Genomic DNA, 21,446 nt, shown 5'->3' with positions numbered 1-21,446 from the left:
TCTAGCTATCACGGTTCATCAGATACAGCCTGGTGACAGACGGACGGACAGAGGAGTCTTAGTAATAGGGTCCCGTTTTTACCCTTTGGCTACGGGACCCTAAAAAAGACGCTAATTATAACATTTGTAGGGAGATCGATCCTTCGCTTCGAGCCTAAATTATTCAAATTTGCCGCCTTTTTAGGTTTCCGTAGTGCACATATTAAGGCCCCTGTCACAATGGGCCAGCGCCGCCCATTCCAAGGGACGCAGCCATGCGGTAGAATGAGATAGCAATATCACTTGCTCCCTCTAACGAATCAATGCGTCCCCCAGGAAGTCTATATAACCAGTACGTTTGCTAGAACGCATACATAAATCGAGCATAGTGACCGAGCGGTAAAATAAAACGTACAAAAAATTGTACCCAAAGGGCCCTCCACACTCGTGCGCGAAACCGCGAAAGAAGCTGGCCACAGTCTGGCCAACCAAAAATATGAAAATTTTAACACGTTTCCGAACGTAACGGACCTTGTTCAAGTCATTCACTCATCCGACAAAGCGTTTACATTCTCGCGTGAGCCACCAGCCGAGCCGCGAGCCGCGCCAAGAGACGTGAGTGTAAACGGTGGTCTCGTGGCTCGTCTCGCGGCTCGTAAGCTCGTCGAGCTAATATAATTTAAACACTATCGGCACGGATAAGGTTTATAACCAAATGACAAGCCGAACGCGAGTGTGTCGAGGCGAGCCACGAGACGCGCCGCGAGCCGAGCCGCGAGTCTAAACCTGCTAGACGACCAATATCATTCCGATCCGATCATTCGTTCATGATTCTCATAACTTTCATTCTAGAACTGACAGTGACACTGACAAGTGGCATTATTTGAAAAATTGCTTTTGCTTTGGCTGTGCGCTTTTGTTCCAACAAATAATTTTATTTACATCGTGATTATTGTATTTTTGGTGTTGAAATAAACTGTTCTAGTTTCCGTTAAGCAGTGCTGGTGATATATCGTTTTTGTGATCCACGTGTATCGTTTGATTGTGTTTTTGGGATCAGCTGACATCCGATATTTTTCCGATTGGGGTAAGTTTTTTTTTAATACCCGACAATTTAATTTATTTAATCCTAAGGAAGTAAGTAGTAAGTATTCTTGCCATCTAGTGCATACTGTGCATATAGCACAATAGTGGTGCATATGGTGTTTAAACATTACGAAAGTAAAACAGTTTTTAATTTATAAGTTCTTAAAAAATGTGTTTAAAAAAGTTTTATAACTGATTACGTATTCTCCGAATATATATTCTGTGTTAGAGAACCTGAGGTAAATAATATTATGAAATATGTGTTTGTTAGTCACTGAATAAATATTTCATCATAATTATTTTCAGTACCGTAAACTCGGGTAACTATAGTTCTAACTATATAGTTCGTTTTTTTTAGCATTAGAAAGAACTTGAAAGAAGGTAAGCGATTTTGACATGTCTTTTAATTGAAAAAAACTTTAAAAATCAATAACTATTACTTATGAAAGCAGAAGACTATAAAAGTTCGTATTATATTCATAATTGTTACATATTTACCGTAACCTATTTTTAAAATGTGTTTTTCAATTAAAAGACACATCAAGATTGTTTACCAAATTTCTAATGCTAAAAAAAACGAAGTATAGTGGCACTAAATTCGCCTATATACTCTTTTTTATTTGCAATAAATGCGTTTAAAATAAATAAATACACGAAAGAATGATTGAAAGAAGACTAACAAAGAGAGTGTATAATAGAAATAGAGTTGGAAGGGGTATACCTCGGCGGACTTTCTCTGATCAGATCGGGAAAATCCTGAAGGAAGGCCAGGTCAAGAGCACCCTAAACCGGCGAGCGTGTATGAGGAATGTTATGAAAGTAACGGAAGCGGAGGAGGTATGTCAGGATCGTAGCAAGTGGAAATCTGTGGTCTCTGCCTACCCCTCCAGGAAATAGGCGTGATTATATGTATGTATGGACATACAACATACATACCATATTTGACTAAGTTACCTGATTAAATCCAACTTTATTGCAACGAAATAAGAACTATGTTAACAAGTGTGTTACATTATCTTGGTATGATTCGTCTCCATGAGAACAATGGTGTTGCAATAACAGATCATACTTGTACTTTGTCCCTGTACAAACTGCAACACTCATAACTATCCATCATTGGACCTTACGCCTTTGTAATAAGGTTTACTATCTGTCAGGACAGCGCAGCATACCTAAGTACGTTGCTATGTGAGTATTTATATACAATACATTTTAGTTTGACTCATGGATGTGCAGTGAAATATTGTTGTGTCGTTACCAAGCGACAAACACATGTGTTCAGATCAACTGGAAGTACCTGAATGTTTGCAGTCACATTTAACACATTCATTATGCAATCAATAATTATGCACTAGATCTGTAGAGCTGTAGCTTCTAGTGATGTTTCTGAAAAACACACGCCAAGTCCATGAATCTATGAAATACAAAATTATGGAGTAAATAACAGACGTTTTCGTGTAAGTCACCAAATGTAATGAGTTCGCCTGAGCCCGTACCATGAGTCACTGACAGTGTCGAAACTGACATTTACGCTATCGAGAACGTAATGTACTTTCTATACATCTCGTTTGCACTAATATGCGAGTACGAGCGAGATGCATAGAAAGTAAATTACGTTCTCGACGGCGTTTATGTCAGTGCCAAACTGATGGTAGCCGTACTGATGTTAGGTACTAATTTAAATTCATTGCAGGTGCAAACATACGTTTGACCTTGTTTTTTCAGTGTGTTTTCCGTTGTGAAACAATATAATGTGTCTATATTTATACTAGTCTAAGAGTAATATTCAGACGTCTAAAGTAAGGATGCTAAGTACGAAGAATTACGTACGTTGACTCGCCATTTCCTATCTCTATCGCACGCGCATAATTATATTATTGCTGTCCCGCCGATGACTCTAGCGGTCAACACAGAAAAACACCGGCCAAGTGCGAGTCGGACTAGCGTTCCAATGGTTCCGTACATTAGGTCTGACTCACGCTTGATTGCACATTTCTAATAGGTTTTCCTGTCATCTATAGGTATGAAGGACTCTTATTCAAAATATTAAAAAACCTTCCAATCAATTATTATCAATTTATCACTTCGTACCTTAACGAACGACACTTTTATGTAAGCTATGGCAGTAGCACGACAAACCTACATGGGATAGAAGCCAGTGTGCCGCAAGGAAGTGTCATGGGCCCATTACTCTACCTCATATATACCTCGGATCTCCCAAGTGCCGAAAATGTTCTAACAGGAACTTTCGCCGATGACACTGCTATATTAGCAGTAGCCGACACTCCCGCCGATGCATCAGGAAAACTTCAAAACAGTCTCGACGATATATCGAAATGGCTTAAAGACTGGAAAATTAAAGCGAATGAGACAAAATCGGTGCAAGTAACATTTACGCTAAGACGTGAAACGTGCCCGGAAGTAAAACTTAACAACATACGTATACCCCAATCAGACCACGTTCGATACCTAGGAATCTACTTGGACAGGAGACTAACTTGGACGAGACACATCTTTACAAAACGAAAAGCCCTCGGACAGCAGCTGCGAAAGATGTACTGGCTTTTAGAACGCAAATCTCAACTCAGCCTAAACAACAAACTGCTACTTTACAAGTGCATACTAAAACCAATATGGACTTATGGGATCCAGCTGTGGGGAACAGCCTCAAAATCCAATCTAGGAATACTACAGCGTTTCCAATCAAAAATACTACGTATAATCACTAAAGCCCCGTGGTACATCAAAAACGAGAATTTGCATCGAGATCTCAAAATCAAAACAATAAACCAAGAAGTGTCCGACACCTTAGACAAATATCGCAAACGAATGGAGAAACACCCAAACTTACTCGCAAGAAACCTGATGAAGGAACCACCTAACACTACTTTTACAAGGCTGAAGAGAAGAGCACCCCAAGATCTTATAAAATAAATATAAGATTTAACGAAATTGATGGGCGTATCAAAGGATATCGCACCACGCACGACTATTAAAAATACTTAATCTCCAGCTAAATGTCAAAGATAGACAGCTTGCAAGATTGAAGTGGAATCGAAAAAAAAAAATATCTATAGGTACTTAAAGAACTATTTAGTGTATTTTTTTCAAAATTTTAGAGCCAGTAGTTTCGGAGATATATAGGGTGGGGATGTTCGGACAAACAGACGCACGAGTGATCCTATAAGGCTTCCGTTTTTTCATTTTGAGGTACGGAACCTTAAAGATCGTAAGTCGTAAACTAAATAAAAATCGGCCGCCATGACACTTTCATTGTTGAGATAAAATATCATCATATTTCGTCGATGACTGTATGTGTTGTGTATGTCAACATTTTGTAAGATAGTTAATCTCAAAGGCCAATACTTACATATACGACGTCCGACTTTCAATCCAGAGGTCGCGGGTTCATATCTTGGCTCGTACCAATGAGTTTTTCGGAACTTAATATGTACGAAATGTCATTTGATATTTACGACTAGCTTTTCGGTGAAGGAAAACATCGTGAGGAAACCTGCATACATCTGCGAAGAAATTCAAAGGTGTATGTGAAGTCCCCAATCCGCATTGGGCTAGCGTGGGGACTATATATAGCCGAAGCCCTCTTGCGCATGAGAGGAGGCCTGTGCCCAGCAGTGGGATGTATATAGGCTGAAATTATTAAATTATTACCATCTCACAGTGACAGTGTCCTGTCAGTATTCTTATCGCCCTCTTAGGTCTGCATCCCGACTGCAACTTGTGTGGGAACTGCACGCCGACGTTGCAGTTGGCGTGCAGTTCCCTTACAAGTTGCAGTCGGTTGTAGTCCGTCTATACCGGCCCTTAGCGCCCTCTGAAACATTGACATGCTGGTATCAGAATTATTGGACTTATCTAAACTCGTATAGTTGTTCAATTCAGATGAATTATCAGCGTATAGGCTTGTTAATAGATGTAAGATGATTAGGTATGTAATGACTGTACATTATTGGTTGTTGTTAGATATGTATACTATGCATGTGTGAGTGCGCGCCGCTGTGTTTGTATTAACCTGTTCGGTAATGCATTAGAATAAATCAGTGTTAAACTAGCTCGCTTGTTTGATGGTCGTGCACCCTCCCGTAGCACCCCCCTGCGCAGATCTAACACGTGGCGACGTTCGGACTCGCGTTTAAAAAATAATTATGGCCACGGGAGCAACGTTTGGCGTTCTTTCGACCTTTGACCACACTTCGCAGGACTGGATCAGCTACAAATCTCGGCTAAGTCAATGGTTTATTGCCAACGACATAGATGAGCAAACCGATAAGTCCGCGGTCAAGCGAAGAGCAATCTTATTAAGTGCATTAAGCGAATCGTCGTTTAAGTTAGCTAGTGACCTGGCATTGCCAAGTAAGGTGGAAGAATTGGAGTATGCAACAATAATCAAAATCCTCGACGACCATTTCACTCCAAAACGACTCGGGTTCGCGGAGAAATCTACCTTCTATTCGGCAACGCAACGGCCAGGTGAAAGTCACACTCAGTGGGCAGCCAGGATTAGAGGATTGGCGGCACATTGTGGATTTAAGAATTTGGAAGAAGCCTTGCTGGATAAATTTATCATGGGCATGGCGGCGGGACGCGAGAAGGATAAGCTGTTCGCCCAGAATCAACTGGATCTGACCCTGGCCAAGGCTATCGACTTGGCAGAGAGCGTACGGTGCGCGCGCCGCGCCACCGCCGCGCAGGCTCCGGGGGCGAGCGCAACGGGCGCCGGCGCTGACGTGGCGGCAGCGGGCCCGGACTCCGTGTTCAACATCTCCAAAAAAGAGAAATGCAATGTGTGCGGGTTTACCAATCATAAGACTAATCAATGCGGCTACAAAAACTATAAGTGCAAAAAATGTAATAGGAAAGGGCATTTACGTAAGATGTGCACGTTCAAGGACGCAGTGAAATTCGTGGAGGAAGGATTTGAGGACGAAGGAGACGACGGTAAGCAATTTTATAACATTCGGTGCGTAAAGGGCAAGCCCATGACGGAGCGGGTACAAGTCGGTGATCTGTTTTTGGAGTTCGAAATAGACAGTGGGGCAGCAGTAAGCGTTATAACAGAAAGTTTTTATAATTCTCATTTTAAAGAATTGCCATTGTCGAACACAAGCAAAAAATTATTTAATTACTCTGGTCATGATATTATAACGACAGGTGTCATTACTGTGCCTATTTCGTATAACGGTGAAACCCATTTGATATCCATATATGTGGTTAGGAAAGGGGGCCCTCCGATACTTGGCAGGAATTTTATTCGCGCATTTGACTTGGAGCTGGCGCGGGCGAACCGCGCCGTGCACGCCGTGAGCGCCGTAACCGCGCCGCCCGCGCACCTACGTGACCAAGACATTATTAAAGAACTGTCTTCAAAATTTCCACAGGTCTTCTCGGGAAATTTAGGGAAATTTAATAAGTATACCGTCGATTTGCACCTAAAACCAGGCGCAAAGCCCATCTTCTTCAAAGCTAGACAGGTGCCTTATGCTTTAAAGGAAAAGATAGATAAAGAGTTAGATAGGTTAATTGGGTTAGGTATTTTAGAACCCGTTCAACACTCAGACTATGCATCACCGATAGTACCAGCTTTGAAGAAAGACGGTAGCATAAGGTTATGTGCCGACTACTCCGTCACTATTAATAAACAGTTATTAATAGATCAATATCCTTTGCCTTCGGTTAACGATTTGTTATCTAAATTACACGGAGGCGTCCAATTTAGTAAGATAGACTTATCTATGGCGTACAATCAATTCGTCCTTGGGGAAAAATCGCAACATCTGACATGTATTAACACACACCGGGGGTTATTTAAATATACCAGGTTAGTTTTTGGGTTAGCGTGTGCACCTGCTATATTCCAGCGCGCTATGGAGTGTGTACTTGCAGGAATAGATGGAATCATTTTTTTATTAGATGATATTTTAATTACGGGCACAAATGAAACTCAACATAAAGAAAGGTTAACCGCGGTGTTGCAGCGTTTAGAAGACGCACAGTTAACTGTACAAATGAGTAAGTGCGAATTCTTCAAGGACGAAGTTGCTTATCTAGGTCACGTCATAGATAAACACGGGGTAAGGAAGTCACCGGATAAGGTTAAGGCTATTTTAGAGGCGCCTAAACCCTTAAACGTAGCTCAGCTACAATCTTTCTTAGGTCTAGCCAATTATTACCGCAATTTTGTACCGTCGGCATCTTCAATTTTAAGTCCATTGTACGATTTATTAAAAAAAAATACAAAATGGGACTGGACTTCTATCCACGATAACGCGTTTAATAAGGTAAAAACGATTCTTGCCTCTGATAGTACTTTAGCCCATATTGACCCTAATGCTACTTTAATTTTGACAGTAGATGCGTCACCAGTGGGCTTGGGGTCCATTCTTTCACAATTGGGTCCCGACGGAGTGGAAAGACCCATATCTTACGCTTCCCGAACGCTTACGTCAGCAGAAAAAAAGTATGCGCAAATTCAGAAGGAAGCCACTGCCATTATTTTTGGAATTAGGCGGTTCCACCAGTACTTGTATGGTCGGTCCATTCCATTTGTGTTACGAACGGACCACAAGCCACTACTCTCAATATTCGGTCCGCATAAAGGCATCCCCGAAATATCCGCTAACAGACTCCAACGCTATGCGATATTTTTATCAGCTTATAATTATACTATTGAGTATGTAAGTAGTAAACAAAATAGTGCTGATTTTCTATCGCGAGCGTGCCTCCCGTCGCGGACGGCGGCAGGGGCGGGGGAAGCAGGGGAGGCGGGGCAGGCCGAGGCTGAGGAATGTGAGGTAAGAACCGCTTACGTCAATTTTGTTGTTGAGGGTAGCTTGCCCGTGACGTTGGCCGACCTACAGCGCGAAACCGGTCGCGATAAGGTACTTAGCACGGTCAAGCATTATGTTATGAATGGGTGGCCTAGGAAGACTAATGATACAGAAATAAAACCATATTATTATTGTCGATCACAGTTATCGTATGAAAATGGATGTCTAATGCGAGGGCACAAGGTTGTCATTCCTTCGTCATTAAGGGATGGTATTTGTAAGGAATTACACAGCTCTCACTTCGGTATAGTGAAAATGAAAGCCGAGGCGCGTAAGCGATTATGGTTCCCTGGCGTAGACGCCGCTCTGGAGCGGCTAGCGGGCGCGTGCGCCGTGTGCGCCGAGCTGCGCGGAGCGCCGCCGCACGCACCGCTAGCCAGCTGGCCGGTGCCGCCGCACCCATTTTATCGACTTCACATTGATTTCTTGGGGCCGTTCAATAATCAAGTTACCTAATTGTTGTTGACGCGTATAGCAAATGGGTTGAATGTTACAATATGTGTTCGTCATACGGGTCAAAAGCGGTTATTGAGCGGCTATGTGATTTTATGTCACGATTTGGCGTACCTCACACCTTAGTGAGCGACAATGGCACTTCTTTTACTTCTCACGACTTTAAATTGTTTTGCGATGTTAACGGTATAAAACATGTGTTCTCACCTGTTTACCATCCATCGAGTAACGGCCAAGCGGAATCTTTTGTCAAAATAGTAAAAAAGGGCCTTAAGGGAATTATATTAAGCAGTCAGAATAATAAATTTTTACAGGGAAAAATATGTAAATTTTTATTTGACTACAGGAACTCTAAAAACAGTACCACAGGTAAATCACCCGCCGAGTTAGTATACGGCCGAGAGTTACGATCGCGACTAGATTTGATAAATCCGTACGCACCGTCTCCTTCGTCCACAGACCTCACTGAAAATGTGGAACAACGTCAGTCCTTACAGGCTAAATATTATAGAGGAGTTCAGAGACCGAATTTTAAAATTAATGATAACGTGTGGCTAACTAAATATACAAATAATAATAAGAAAATCACTTGGATCGAAGGTATCGTAAAAAAACAGATTGGAAAAGTTATGTACCAAATTTATGTACCAGAACTGGACTGCGAGGTAACCAGACACATCGATCAATTGAGGGCGCATCCATCCCCCGTACAAAGCGACATCTCGCAGTGGGATCCCGACGTCGTGCCGGACATACCGTCGTCATCGTCGTCGGAAGCCAATGCGCAGACCACTACTGCCGCGCCCGCGACTACGAGCCTTAGCTGCGCTGCGACGCCTGCTGCTGGCGAGCAGCCACCATCACAGCCAGAAGAGGGAGAGGAACTGGATGTAACTGCCAAGCCAGTAGACCCAGACCCGGCTCAGGCCGGAGGTCCATCAACGCCAACTGCCGACTACGTCGCTAGGCGAAGATATGCGATAAGCCCTCAGTTCGCCACCCCCCCGCAAGTGCAGGACACTAATAATTACGATACCGAGTGATTTACTAGTTTTAGGTTAAGGTCATTGTAATAGTACCTAGGTATATTCCTAAGGTGGAGGGATGTTAGATATGTATACTATGCATGTGTGAGTGCGCGCCGCTGTGTTTGTATTAACCTGTTCGGTAATGCATTAGAATAAATCAGTGTTAAACTAGCTCGCTTGTTTGATGGTCGTGCACCCTCCCGTAGCACCCCCCTGCGCAGATCTAACAGTTGTGTATTGTGTATGTGACAATTGATGCACCTGGGGCCCGTTTCTCAAAAGCTTGTAACTTGTAATACAAGTGGAAGTCCCTTTCTGACAAAAGCCGTCAAAAAGTGACATCCGCTTGTAATTGTATTACAAGTTACAAGCTTTTGAGAAACGGGCCCCAGCTGTCATGACGCCGGTAGTAGTGTGGTGCAATAAAAATTGTTTAAATACCTACTGAAAATGAAAAACTAAAAAAAAGTACAATATATTATTTTTGCACTCATAAAAAAAGGGTGTAACCGTGGGAACATACATGAAGTAGAGGTTGCATGCATACAGCGATACTTTTATATAAAACAATATTAATAGGGGTCCCTAAACTAAACTAGGCATAGCCTGTATCTTGAGAAACGTATTTTTAACAAATTACAAACTAGAAAAAAAAAAAAAAACAAAGTTGATTGATGAATGAAAATGTGAACATAACACTACCTATAGCCACTTACGCTTAACTACTACATATAGATTTACTTTAAGTCTGTTATCTGACTTATCTAAGTCATGTCGACATTGTCGACAACCTTGATACTACGATTTTCCGCATCTTTGATGCGATCTCAGGTAAAGTCTGAGGATAACTGTATTTTATTTTAATAGATACAATAACATAATGTAAGCAAAAACATTGTAAATTATTCCTTACATATGCAACTTGTACATTTAAATACTCCCCAACTTAGCTACTATTGTTGCCTGGCTGACAGAACACCTAGTGTAAATTTCATTCGATACCGGCGTTACCATACAGAAATATCTTATACCTTTAAACGAGCAACTCTTGTTTATTTATTTATATATATATTTCGGGGATCTCGGAAACGGCTCTAACGATTTCGATGAAATTTACTAAGTATATGGGGGTTTTAGGCGGCGAAAAATTGATCTAGCTAGGTCTTATCTATGGGAAAACGCGCATTTTTGAGTTTTTATATGTTTTCCGAGCAAAGCTCGGTCTCCCAGATATTAAGTAAAGAAAGAGTGGTAACTCCATACATTAGTTTTCTTACCAAACCGCAAGTTATTTCGTAGTCGACATCTAGCGTCAAGTAGTGGACATTATCAGTACTGCTAGTTGACAATAGATGTCGCGAGAACTATTTTGTGTATTTTTTCAAAATTGTATACCCCGTAGTTTCGGAGATAAAGGGGGGGAATGGTCAGACGGACGGACAGACAGACAGACGCACAAGTGATCCTATAAAAGTATGAAGTATAAGGGTTCCGTTTTTTTTTCTTGAGGTACGAAAGTACGGAAGCCTAAAAACTGGATCCATTGCATAATTAGTTCTTCACAACCGCTATGTTTAAAGGATATTGACATTTGATATCGAAAACGGTTGTCGCGTCTATATAAATAATTCTGTTAACGGCCACCTAGCCTAATCGGCAATGACCAGTGACTCGGCATACGAATCGGGAGGTACCAGGTTCGAATCCTGGTGAGTTCGAATCGAATCCCAAGGGTATTTATTTGTGTGTTTATTTTATTTTATTCTATTTAAACTTGGGAAACAAACAAGCAAAATAGTACAACAAAATAATTAAATTAGACAATACATAGCCAAAACAGTTTCCACTTATAACTAATAACATTTATGTTTGCTCAGAATTATGCGTATTATGGGTAGTTATATCCACGTGATAAAATAACTGTCACTTTTAACTCCGCGGGATAGAATTAGAAAGTGACGGACACCGTTTTATCACGCTGTCACGTAGACAAAAACGACCATCATATCCGTAATGAGTTATGGATGTTTTCTATGTATTTAAGTATTTAAATCACTACACCTAATAGGTAAAACAAAGTCCACCGCCGCGTCTGTCTGTTTATATGTATGTTCGCGATAAACTCGAAAGCTACTGAACGGATTTTTATGCGGTTTTCACCTATCAATGAAGTGTTTATTGAGGTAGGTTTAGGTATATAATTTGTTAAGGTTTTACCTGTACGAAGCCAGGGCGGGTCGCTTGTACATTCAGCTGCAGAGAAAGGGTACCACCCCTGCATACAAAATGCTATGCAGCGGTGGTACCTTTTCTCTGCAAATATATACACCGTGTTTTTATTGAATTCCGTTAACTTCGGGGTATGGTTAAGTACGTTTAAGAACTTTAAGAGAACTAAATGGCATCGTTTATTTAAAAAAAATTGCCTTTTTTTTACAAAAAAAAAATAAGTTTAAAAAGTAATTAAATGTAGCATATAGCGTTGTTGTAACATGGGCATTACATTTAACTCAACCAAACAATTGAAATTCTGTGACCAATCAATGTCATTTCGAACATCGATCGACCGAGATTGTACTTAAGTTTAGTAGCTAATGTATGAACTCATTCTAAACACTAATCAATATGTAAACCGGCCCTAAGGCAAGTGTACACGCTTGTAGAGGCCTTATAGGAAAAAAATGGGTGTGTAATGCTTAATATAATTATAAAAGACCTATCATACATTTGTTATAACGCCATTTGATATATTATTATATGTTATAATGTAATTTTTATTATACATTTCCTTTGTTATATTGTGATTTCATCTAAACTGACATTGATATAATGCCTGTTGTAATATAATTTTTAAATAATATATACACATGTGCTATACTGACATTTGTTATATTATATTTTTGTATAACGTAATACTTTATAAAATTTTATCAAGTATAAATACATATATTTTATAACATTTTTTGTCATATTTCATTTAATAGTAACATATAAATTTACATATTTTTCATATCTGCATTATTTTTTAATAAAATATTGAATTTCTAGTTACGTCTTTTATGCTATCCTACTTCTTTTGCTACATATTTTATTCTAGGGGGTCGCAGTTCTAACCTAACCTAACCTAACCAATTTTTACTTGGTTTTCGATTCTGCGGGGGCCGCAGTTCAAACCTAACCTAAACCACTTTTTTGCTAGGTATTTCATTCTACGGAGGGTCAAAGTTCTAACCTAACCTAACCCTCCTTTTGCTAGGTAGTTATTCGTTTGTGTGGAGTCGCAGTTCCAACCTAACCTAACCCATTTATGTCATGCAACTATTATGCCACACAAATAATTATGCGATATCACTTGTTATAACAAATAATATGCTTTAGAGTATGTTATGTGTAACGTTAATTAGGTATTACGGTAGTATGACATTCATTACGTTATTCGAAATAACGATATATCAAACTATAATATATAAAAAGTAATTATAAAAAATGTAATGCACCCGAAAAAAATAAATTATTGATTATCTCCGAAATGGAGTTAATTAGAATATTGGTGTCTTTGAGAAAGTTACTTGATTTAAGCTCAGGAATGCACCCTTGAAATTAACGGAAGAAAAAAAAACACGGTGTATTGTATAAGTAATTTTGTATTCTCAAGTAAGCGATTTTTGTAAATTCTTATTGAGAATAAATTTCTTAAACCATATGTTCATTCTAGTAAAAGTGACAGGATACAAGTACTAAAATCAGCCAAGTTTAAGGTCGAAAAGTGAGCGTCGCCGTCGGCCGTACACAACCGGTATAATGTAGAAACTATAGAAAGTATTCGCTACATAGATATAAGCGTGTGTAACATTTTAAATGTCAATTTGCATAGCAAGTGTTATTCAGATTCATTTATAAGATAAGATAATAATAAATAATAATAATTCAGCCTATATACGTCCCACTGCTGGGCACAGGCCTCCTCTCATGCGCGAGAGGGCTAAGATAAGATAAGATATTATTAACTGTGTACGAAGATGTTAACAATAATACAATTAGGAACGGCACATTGGCACGCCATCAGATACCTACATACATCAGAGATGCCGAGATGCTCAAAAATATCTGAACTTGCACCCTAGCGCGTGGACAATAGAGGCGTGTTCAGATATTTCCGCCCCGCTCCGACATATCTGATTAGTACCAAGGAGCCTGTCTAAGTAGGTACAGACATGTACAGATGATTATTTATAACTTTTTTATACTCCCGTACTTTTATTTGTCATTTAAATATGTTTAAATTAAAGGGTCGTGCACACACCTTTAACCCCTATCTTATAGTTGTCAAGACAAGTCTTTAGTCTATTCCCCAAAAAAGTATTTGTGCATACATGCAGTATCTTTTTGGCACTTTTACGATACTTCGTGTAATCACCACTTAAAAAATATTGTATGAAATACATTGTTGCCAACCTAGTTTTAATTGTCATCTCTGACAGATGAGTGAACCATAGACACGTTTTTTTATTTCATTCATTCTTTTCCCGCTCGTACCCTCCATTCTTTGCTACTTGTTGAATGAAAAATATTTGTTAAATTTACAATTTTATTTCAAAGTAAGTGCTTGGTCGTAAAAAAAGTATTGTATGCAACGTTGTTTAACTGAGTCAAAAAAAAACTCGTGGCGTCTTTATTAACAATTTTCGGCTTCGTCTCAAATTGTTATCACGCCACTCGTCTTTTTTGACCTCTCTTAAACGACGGTTGCATAAAATACTATTATAAAACACAGTTTAGTAAAAAACACGCTTTAAGTATTTATAAGTTATTATCGGCGAAGGAAATACGCGGATGTAACTTAGGTCACCGGCATACTTACAATACCAGAGAAATAAAGTGTACAATATAAGCATGGTATAAATGGTGCGATAGAGATAGGAACAGTGCGGCTACCACCAGTTTGGCACTGACATACGTCATCGAGAACGTAATTCACTTTCTATGCATCTCGCTCGTACTCGCATATTAGTGCGAGCGAGATGTATAGGAAGTAAATTAATTACGTTCAGCAATCAACCCTGCCAGAGTTCATAACTGTGATGGGCTTCTTATTTGTAGACGTTATTTAGATCAGGGATGTTGCCAATATCCGCATCCGCAACCGTGGAACTTCCGCATTATTTTCAACATCCGCATCCGCATAAAATCGATGCGGATTTAATGCGGATGCGGATGTGGAACAGGTCGGTACAGGAACGTCTTAGCATCGGCGTAAGTGCTAGACTGCTAGGTAATTTAGTCATTAACCAAAAAACCCTATTAGAAATGAGCAGTCCAGCGTGAGTGGGACTTAATGTACGGAACCCTTGGAACGCGAGTCCGACTCGCACTTGGCGGGTTTTTTGAAAAAAAAATTACTAAAATGTAATATTTGACGTTTTTTATGGTACTATCTTGACATCCGCATCCGCATCCGCGGATGTCCGCCTTTAAAAATCCGCATCCGCATCCGCGGATGTCAAAAAATCGGGATCCACAACATCCCTGATTTAGGTAACCTAGTTAGCAAATTTCTCAATAAATGATGTGTATATGTCGTAGTCAGATCGTATAATCCGCCGTATTACATTACGGCTAGCCGTTTTACAAAACAGGGGCGAAAGGGCGAGGGGGTTTTGAAATGCGGCGGTTCGACGATTAGCCGAATTGTCATTGCGATACGTTCTTCAATAAGGCGGCCAACGTTTAGCCGCATCGTATCTGCTATTTAGATTGTAGAGTGACCAGTTCTTTCGGTCGCCTACGTAACCGGAGATTGACAATGTTTGCAATTTAATTTATTTTTACCATGGTCCCACCGCACTACATGTGTTTCTTTTCCAAAACATTTCCTTCACAACTTAAATAGACGGAGCCCCGCAAGCGGGGCTCCTATTTCTGGGCGGTTTGCCCTTCGGGCATCTGAAGCTACCTAACGAACCTAACCTACTTACCTACCTACGCTTTTTTCCCCAAAATGTAATGTTTTCACGGACGTCTCACTAAATCAATAGGTAGGTAGGTTAGGTTCGTTAGGTAGCTTCAGATGCCCGAAGGGCAAACCACTCAGAAATAGGAGCCCCGCGAAGCGGGGCTCCGTCTAGTTAAGTTGCGAAGGAAATGTTTTTTGAAAAGAAACAGTCCGACGAACTCCAGATTTGATGGACACCCCAGCGTTTTTCATAGTTTGTTGTTGTTTAGTCAGGCAGCGCCACGAGTGTTAAAAATGGGAACTAAAAACTGTCAAAGCGGCGGCTAATGACTCGCTGTATTACATTACGGCTAGCCGTGTTGAAGAACGTATGGCGCCGAATACATTCCGGCGGATTTTCATTCAGCCGCATTAAATCCGGCTAATCGTCAAACCGCCGCATTTCAAAACGCCCCTGTTTTGTAAAACGGCTAGCCGTAATGTAATACGGCGGATTATACAATCCGACTGCGACATATACAATAGGTACCTACTGTAATTGAAGGGATGTTTACAAAAACAACATAACTGACTACACTGGTTGAGGTTGACACCTGAAACGATTAGCAATGTTCTTAAAAAAGTGTCAACTGTCAACCGCTCTAAGCAGTTATGTTGTTTTTGTAAACATCCCTTCAATTGTATTGTACCTATTTGTACCAGACAGTGTGTGCAATTTGCCTGAAATATTTTATTTACTCATGCATGCGTCAGTTCCACATTGATAATCTCACCTGTGTTACGATAAACAGCTATACAAACACTTTTTTAGTCTATAATCTAGATATTTATTGGGACCCATACCACACACGTGATTATTTGCCGTTTTCTGCGTAATGGTACTGAACCCTACGTGCGCGAGTCCGACTCTCATCTGGCCGGTTTTTTTCATATGGCAACATTGGCAACTAGGGCTTGGCGGGACCGGGATGACCTCGACGCCTTTGACAGGAACTGGTGGGAAAGGGGTCAAGACCGGGATACGTGGAAAGGGAGGAGGGAGGCCTGTGCCCAGCAGTGGGACACTCTAGGCTCATATAAATATAAATAAAAACTTATTGGCAACCCTATGTAAGAGTGGCTTTACTTGTTTTTACCTGTAACTAAGTTATCACCATGTTAAGTAAATGACAGTGAAAATGTACACATTTTGTTTGTAAAGTCTTAATAATCTCTTTGTTTCGCGGGCAAATAGTAGCAGTGTCTATTTGTTTTATCTTTCTCAAACAGTGTGGATAATGTGCCCTTTATTTTTTATGCAGATTTACGGCCAACCCCACACTTAGCGTCTCGCGAGCGTCGGCGTCTAGTCAACTCAAAAGGATAACTTTAGTTTTCCTGGTTCTTACTGACTGACAAATTGGTTTGACCAACTATGTATCTACTTTTGTTTTCAAGTAACTTTCCTAAGAATACATAACAATAAAGGTTCTATACTAATATACTGCATGTTTGGGACGTACACGAAACAATCATGATATCACCTTCACGCTCCGCGCAACGAATTTGACATATACTTATGTATATGTATAAAGAAATTCCAAGAATAGGTGACACAGTTATAGGCCTTATATAGTACATTTTTTTTAACTGAGCTTGTGTACTTACCTGTACTAACAATGGCATTGTTTTATTACAATGCTATTATCTGCTTTTGTTCTCGTAGGCGCCAACTGGGACTATAACTATATGGTTACTTATATATACTGAGGACCGCTATTAACGAATATCGAAATCCCGTTATCTATGGTAGGGGAACCCGAATAGCCCGATAGATAGATAATAAATGATTTCTTTATTCATAGTATTCATACCCACAACATACATGGCATAGACAACATACGTGACATCAAAAGTACAAGATAAAAACATGCAAAACCAAACTTAATTACTAAAAACTATTAACTATTAGTTTATGAAGCCATGTGTCGTGGCACAGAAAAGGCGCTGGCTCAGCATTGTGATGCGGCAAGCCACATCGCTGGTATTCTGCCATTATATAAAAATATGCAACGCTTATTTTTCAACAGTTGGTTTTGAGATAGGAATTGGCGTGTCAATCTATGAAATTACTTTAGCTATACAACTGCTTGAAGTAGTTGCTATTATTTATCCTGTTATACCTAATGTGTTTGATTTCTCATAACCAGGTGTCACTTACAGGTTTCAAACAAAGTTCTCACTATCGAACAGTTTTCAAAGCATTACTCGTATGTCTGCGTTTTCATAACAAACCTTTATAGGAAATGGACGATAATCAACCACTAATATCAAAGATGTATTTATCTTATAACATACTAGCTTTTGCCCGCGACTTCGTCTGCGTGGAATAAATGACTTGAATGATGCTTTTCTTTTTGTCCTGTGAAAAACACATCATGAAAAACAAAGCTACATATATCATCATCTTTTGTGTTGTACCTGCATGCTCCCACGGCTCATGGGAGCCTGGGGTGCACTTGGCAACTAATCCCAAGAATTGACGAGGGCACTAGTTTTTACGAAAGCGACTGCCATCTGACCTTTCAACACAGAGGGGAAAATATGCTTTGTTGCGATTAGTCCCGTTTCCTCACGATGTTTTCCTTCACCGAAAAGCGACTGGTAAATATCAAATGATACCTAGTTCGTCTATGGTTTACGAAAGGCTAGTGCTGCACTCTGGCGGCAGAACATTGCAGTAATACTCTCTATTGCCCTAACCTAAAGAACTTAAGCGATAGTAGGTCTAAGGCACTTAAGATTTGTAAGTTCGCTGTGAATGCTGTGATAATGATTGAACGAAGTAAGTTATTCTCACAGAGCCACTAGTTAATTATAATTAGTTTAATTTACTTTCCGAAAATAAATCCCAGCCTTCGAGGCTCAATCAACACAAGGTTATACAACTAAAAAAAGGAGCGAATGTCACAATCGTGCACGTAATTATGAACCTTAAACTGTATAAATTAAGACACAAAATAATTTGTAGTTTGTTGATTGTCGTCTCTGTGAATAATTAATTTTTAACGTCTCATTTGACTGGTTAACTCATTTGACTGGTCACGTAACTGTTATTAACTGTAGGTACTTGTATAAGACTTATGGCTAGGCCATTTTTTTTAAGTTGTACAGTACCATCAGATTTGATCAGATATTTCGGAGCGGCCAAGGTGCTCACAAGTATCTGTTCACGCCTCTATTGCGAAGCACTAGAGTGCGTGTTCAGATATTTTTGAGCACCTCGGCCGCCGCAAAATACACTTTGATTTCAATTTCGGGAATTATTATGTTATTTCTACTCGGAACAGAATCACGTAAATAAATAGACGGTCTTTAGACGCGCAAAGATAAAATGTAAACATAACAAACATAAGTAAACAGTTTTCTTACGCACAAAGGTAAAATGTACGAGTAAACATAATAAAAAGATAAGAAATTGTGAGGCACACGACGCTGCATTAACGTCAATATTTATCGATACAGAGGCTACGTCAAAAATATAGGTACGCAAGCACTATCAAATACGTAACCATTCAATCCAGGCTTGAAAAAGCTCAACAGAACCACTATTATACCACGAGAATTATACACCTAAACCTTCCTCAAGAATCACTCTATCGATAGGTGAAAACCGCATGAAAATCCGTTCAGAAGTTTTTGAGTTTATCGCGAACAAACATACACACAAATAAAAGTCGCTTCCCGCTGTCTGTCTGTCCCTATGTATGCTTAGATCTTTAAAACTACGCAACGGATTATGATGCGGTTTTTTTAAAGGATAAAGTGATTCAAGAGGAAGGTTTTTGTATAATTTGATAACCCGTGCGAAGTCGCCGGGTCGCTAAGGTGTAGTGGTACAAAAGCATTTACCCCAAAATTCACCATCTTCTAGTTTCCCGTGCGTCAGAAGTTAATGGTGGTCGGCAAAGGTCACGGTGTCAAGGCTGTTGTGATTTAATGGGTGAGGTCGGGCATTGTGATTTGTAGTCGGAATGGTCGATGCGATTTAGATATGGACATTATGTGTTTACTGAAGATTTACTTTGCAATGGTTCCAAGAGCGCTAGCGATTGTAAATGTTTATAAAGTTTATAAAATCTGTACCACTTTCCTCGGAGGAATCGCTGAATCCTGAGTCACAGGGTTGGTCCTAGTTCAGGAAACAGGCTCAATCCGATATGAAACTGCTACAAACATATTATAAGTTCAAGTCCAAAATATACTTTATTCATGTATCTGTGAAAATTTCAACTGTCTAGCTATCACGGTTCGTGAGATACAGCCCGGTAGCAGACAGACAGACGGACAGTGGAGTCTTAGTAATAGGGTTTTTACCCTTTGGATACGGAACCCTAAAAAGATATGTTAATTGGCAATCAATCACGTTATCGGGAAATAGCAATACAAATACTAATACTTGGTATCTATTGCCGACATTACATGAGTTGAGATAACTTATCATTATCACAAGGTCTGGTTACTCTAGTTACATGCTCCAGTTTTGCATAGTACCAGTCAAGTTGAAAGCTTTTGTTGCTTAGCAAAATTTTTGAAGTGAAAACTTCTTTAGCGGCGCTGTGCACTTTTTGTGACAGGGAAAAAATGTGTCACCGTAAGACGGTCACGTGACCTGATCGAAAAACTGTTACTTGTTAACCTCAATTATACATAGTGCTGCAGACATTTTGCAATAGTGATTGAGTTTTCACTTCTGCCGGCACTCCCTGAGTGCAACCCGTTGTTTTTTTAAATTTTATGATAAATAGTTTATAAGTTAGTAAAGAAAATAAGCTTACATTAGGTACAATTCTTCCACCCTTATCTCCGAAAGTACTGGGCATAAAATTTAGGAAAAAAAAAACAGAAAATACAGAAAAACCTATAAGACAGAGAAGCGTGAGTCGGACGTAAGAAAAACATTAATAAATGTGAAGTACCGGAACCCTGGGGCGCGAGGTCGACCCGCAACTTGGCCGTTTTTTTTTGCGTAAGATTTGTTTTGACAGATTTGAGGTTACGACGGTACCTAACTGCTGCCAGATATCTGTCAGACAGATCTGACAGATGGGCGAATAAATTTTTTGGCCAACGCAAAACTATCAACAACTTTTAAACTTCGTTATAATTTTTCACCATAAAAAATAATGGATTTTCTATGTTTCATTAGCAGTGTATGTTAAAACATTCAAAACCCCAACTATTAAACCTAATAAACAGAAACTATGTATATTCGTTGTCCGATTTCTTGGTAACGCCAGAGACATTTTGAGTAACGCAAGAGACACTCATAACTGTCGGTCAAAAAGTTGATTCGCCCAGAGATCAGCGGGCGCAGCATGGTTCCATTTGTATCGGCTGTCACTATGCCCGTCACTCGCACTTTTACATGCTTGTTAGAACGTGACAAACGATAAAAATGCGACCGTGCTACTGCTACTCTGCGAATATCCCTATCTAAAGATCACGCGGTCATCATCAAATCGCTTCGTGAGCGGTGTTATGCAAAAACAGGCAATTAGCATAGTGACCTCAAAAACACGTGGCGTATATGCAAGCGCGCGGGTCGTTCAACTGGACACTTTATAGCTTATCTTTATGAGGCCTTGGTACCGCTCCTCCTTACAAACTATAAAGAAAGGACGAATGGAAAAATCGATTGCAGTAAAATTCGATTTTTCGGGAAATAATCGCCACATTCAAATTATTTTCCATAGTGTCAATACCCAGGTCTACGTTTGTATCATAGAGATATACGAGGGGCGTTCAAAATATTCTCGGTATTGATATCTTACAACCTCTTCTAAAATTTCTTTCGTTACTGGCCGCTAAGGTTTATTCATTGACATTAAAAAAAAGTATAATTCGAACCGAGATGGTCTTTTGTTTTTCTGCAATTGCTGAACAAACATGAACATCATGTGCGAATTGACAATGTTAACTAAATTAGAACATCGATGCGTGATAAAATTCTTGACAAAACAGGGTAAAAATCAAAAAACCATAAAAGAGGAAATGGATTGTGTTTACCGTGAGTCTGCTCCTTCTTTATCTACCATTCAAAAGTGGTCAAGCGAGTTT

At 39.8% G+C, this 21,446-nt stretch overlaps 1 protein-coding gene across 1 annotated transcript in view; it reads left to right on the top strand.

The window, feature by feature from the left end:
• Positions 1 to 827: 827 nt before the first annotated feature.
• Positions 828 to 21,446, top strand: part of LOC134660501 (probable multidrug resistance-associated protein lethal(2)03659) — a 76,045-nt gene continuing 55,426 nt past the window's right edge. Inside the window, exon 1 of the mRNA XM_063516272.1 lies at positions 828 to 1,066. The gene's annotated coding sequence lies outside the window, so the exon portion shown is untranslated. The remainder of the gene's footprint in view (positions 1,067 to 21,446) is intronic.

This window comes from Cydia amplana, chromosome 27 (genome assembly GCF_948474715.1).
Source record: "Cydia amplana chromosome 27, ilCydAmpl1.1, whole genome shotgun sequence".
NCBI classification, from domain to species: domain Eukaryota; kingdom Metazoa; phylum Arthropoda; class Insecta; order Lepidoptera; family Tortricidae; genus Cydia; species Cydia amplana.
The sequence above is the reverse complement of the archived record's forward strand: the minus strand, read 5'-3'. Positions and strand labels throughout refer to the sequence as shown.